General features: G+C 46.4%; 1 protein-coding gene across 1 annotated transcript in view; it reads right to left on the bottom strand.

Moving 5' to 3' along the window:
* The window catches only part of FRAS1 (Fraser extracellular matrix complex subunit 1), a 535,710-nt gene that overhangs the window by 248,469 nt on the left and 283,677 nt on the right, over window positions 1–3,564 (bottom strand). The window lies entirely within an intron of this gene.

Genomic DNA, 3,564 nt, shown 5'->3' with positions numbered 1-3,564 from the left:
GGCTCACTTGTTCAGTCGCACTGAGGGGAGGTAGGGAGGGATGCTGCAAACAAATAACACTGGCGTGTGTTCGCAGTGCCTCAGCCACACTGGGTCTGCCCCCCGTTCACGGCACGTGTAGCCTCTCTGCCCACGCTGCTCAGGCTCTAGGTTGCTCCGCCGGGAACCATCCGTGGCCTGCCCTGGGCTGCCTGTACTTCCCAGGTCCAAGCCGCTCAGGTTCAGGCACTCGGGTAGTCCTCAGAGGTGCAGACTCTCGGTTGGGCCTGCGTTTTGTGCCCTTCCCAGATCCGAGCAGCTCAGGTGATGAGGTGTTTGGCACGTGCGATTGCTGCGACTTATCCCCTCCTCGCCGCTCGGTTATCTAGGTGTGCACCGGCATACCTTTTCAGGCAGATGTTGACCATCCAGACCCCCAAGAAAGTTTGAGTTAGCAAAGAAGCCTGCTTACAGTTTTATAGATAATGTCTCTCTGGGGCTGCGATTGTCCCCTTCCGGCTCTGGCTGCCTATCACCGGAGAGGGATGGTCTGCCGCCGGCTATCTCTGTTCAGTCCTTTGTTCCGTGCGCGGGCCTGGCGGTCTTAGGTTAGGGCTGGCTTTTCGCGTGGTAGATATCCCACAGTCTGGTTTGCTAGCCCCAATTATTTCACTCAGATAGCGCTTAGGGTATTCAGGCCAGATTCTTGCAATGCAGCCCGCGCCGCACCTCACTGCCCATCCCCCGCTTGCTAATGGCGGATGCAGGCGTCTATGCTGCTTCTCCGCTGGGGCAGTTACCGTAGGGCTTGCAATGTGCGGGTTTTAATTGTTTATTTATTTTTCCTCCCTGTTATGTTGCCCTCTGTGCTTCCAAGGCTCAGCACAGATTCGGCAGTGAGAAGGTTTCCTGGTGTTTGGAAACTTCTCTCTTCTTAAGACTCCCTTTCCGGGATGGAACTCCGTCCCTCCCTCTTTTGTCCCTTTTTTTGTCTTTTATATTTTTTCCTACCTCCTTTCGAAGACTTGGGTTGCTTTTCTGGGTGCCTGATGTCCTCTGCCGGCGTTCAGAAGTTGTTTTGTGGAATCTACTCAGCGTTTAAATGTTCTTTTGATGAATTTGTGGGGGAGAAAGTGTTCTCCCCGTCCTACTCCTCTGCCATCTTAGCTCCTCCCTCCAAGGATGCTTTCTTAAACTTAGGTTGTCTCAACCCTGCAACACTGTAATTCTGTGAGTTTGCCCCTTGAGGGACCATATTAGAACAGCTTCTTGGTGAATAGCATGGATACTGGAGTCTGGCTGACTCAGGTTCCCACTGGACTCTACTTGGCGCCAGCTACTTGATACTGAGCAAGTTACAGCCTTAATTTCCTCCTGCCTGTTTTCCTCTAAAGTAGTTGTCCCACTGACCCCGTAAAGCTGGTATCAGGACCAAGTGAAAAAATAGAACAAGTAAGGTTCTTCTTACAGTGTCTGCATCAAGGCTGAACACCAAATTCACAGGAATATTATTTTTGGGCTGAATAACCCTGGTTGCCTGCATTCGTGCTCTGTCATGTCCTGTTCTTCATGATTCCATGGACTGTAGCCAGCCAGGCTCTTCTGTCCATGGGATTTTCCAGGAAAGAATACTGGAATAGGTTGCCATTTCCTCCTCCAGGGGGTCTTCCTGACCTAGAGATCGAACCTGCACCTCCTGTGTCTCCTGCATTGGCAGGCAGATTCTTTACCACTCTGCCACCTGAGATGCCCTGGTTACTCTAATTTTTATCGACAATTTATCTTTAAAAATGGTCATCATTTTTGTTTATTGCTTCTGATCCCTCTCTAAATCCCCTAATTTTCTTTTTCAATGAAGTGATCAAAATTGTAGAAAGAAACTAACCATGGTGAACAGCCTAGGCAAGTTTCTTCTTTGTTTACTTCACTTCTTCTTTAGGATCAGAAGTGAAGGCTGTGTGGTATGTGGCTTGGAAATGCATTGGGGCTCTTTTTCTACAATTAATTTTTATTGGGAGTATAGTTGCTTTGGCTTCCCAGGTGGCTCAGTGGTAAAGAATCCGCCTGCCAATGCAAGAGCTGTGGACTCGATCCCTCGTCTGGGAAGATCTCCTTGAGAAGAAAATGGCAATCCACTCTAGTATTCTTGCCTGGGAAATCCCATTCACAGAGGAATCTTGCAGGCTATCGTCCACATGGTCGCAAAAAGTCAGACACAATTTAGCGACTAAAACAATAACAAAATAGTTGCTTTAGAATGTTCTGATAGTTTCTATAGTATAGCAAAGTGAATCAGCTGTACATATACATATATCCCTTCTTTTTTATATTTCCATCCCATTTATTTCCCCATAGAGCATGAGTAGAGTTCCCTGAGCTACACAGTAGGCTCTCATCAGGTTATCTATTTTAAACAGGGTATCAGCAGTATATGTATGTCAATCGCAATCTCCCCATTCATCCCACTCCCTCCTTTACCTCTTGGTGTCTGTATGCTGAATCTAGGAAAATGGTATAAATGATCTTATTTGCAAAACAGAAAGAGAGGATTTGGAGCTCTTAGCAGCAAAGATTCCCATATTTTGTAAGTGGTTGTGGAAACAGTTGTGAGAGTTTAAGGAACCATGGGAAGTTTGCACAATGCATACATGGGTGGAAACCAGTGTTTGGGGGAATAGAGGCCCTCTCCCAATTTTAGACACCATGTAAACACCCTGTAGCCTGGTGCATCCCAGGGAGCAGGGGGTGACCCTTATAACGTCCCCGAATACCTGAGCACATGGACTGAGATTTACACCAAGTGATCATGAGGGCTTTACAAGTTACCACGCACTTTCACGCTCTGCACCTCCTTTGATCCTGGCAGAAAGCGTGTGTGAAAGTCAATTATCCCTATTCTAATACTGCAGATGCGAAGGCTCTGAGAGCTTAAGTATCTGGCCTGGGGTATCTGTACTCCAATTCCACATACTTTCTACTATGCCATATCACTCACTGTGTCCAAAGCCTTTTAACCTAACCTTGAAATCCAGCATTTCCATGTGAGTATATATTCCAGTGTAACAGTGAAGCCATTTTATTAAGTGGGCTTGTCAAATACATCCCTGAATCTGCAGTATGCTTACAATTATGGTGCAAAAATAAAAATTCAAAGCTATGCACAGGGGAAAAAAAAAGACTCAGATATATTATAGCAAAATAAATGGCAATTGGGTTTAGGCAGGTAGATGGTAGAGAGATTATTTTTCTACTTTTTTCTGCATTCAAAATTCCCCTTAGTGAACATATGTTCATAATGAAAAATATAAGTAGTGGATTTTCCCCCCAAGTAGCCCAAGAGTCAAAAAATTCATCCAATAGCAAGGAAGGTTCTTGTAGGAGCAGAGAGGGGCCTCCCCTACCTCCTAAGAAATTGGGGCTTCCCTGGCTCAAATGGTAAAAAATCTACCTGCAGTGTAGGATACCTGGCTTCAATCCCTTGGTTGGGAAGATTCCCTGGAAAAGAGAATGACTATCCAGTCAAGTATTCTTGTCTGGGAAATCCCATGGACAGGGGAGTCTGGTGGGCTACGATCCATGGGGCTG

This window comes from Bison bison, unplaced genomic scaffold, assembly GCF_000754665.1.
Source record: "Bison bison bison isolate TAMUID 2011002044 unplaced genomic scaffold, Bison_UMD1.0 scf7180017864228, whole genome shotgun sequence".
Taxonomy (NCBI): Eukaryota; Metazoa; Chordata; class Mammalia; order Artiodactyla; family Bovidae; genus Bison; species Bison bison.
Note: the sequence above shows the minus strand (reverse complement) of the source record. Positions and strands in the feature narration are given on the sequence as shown.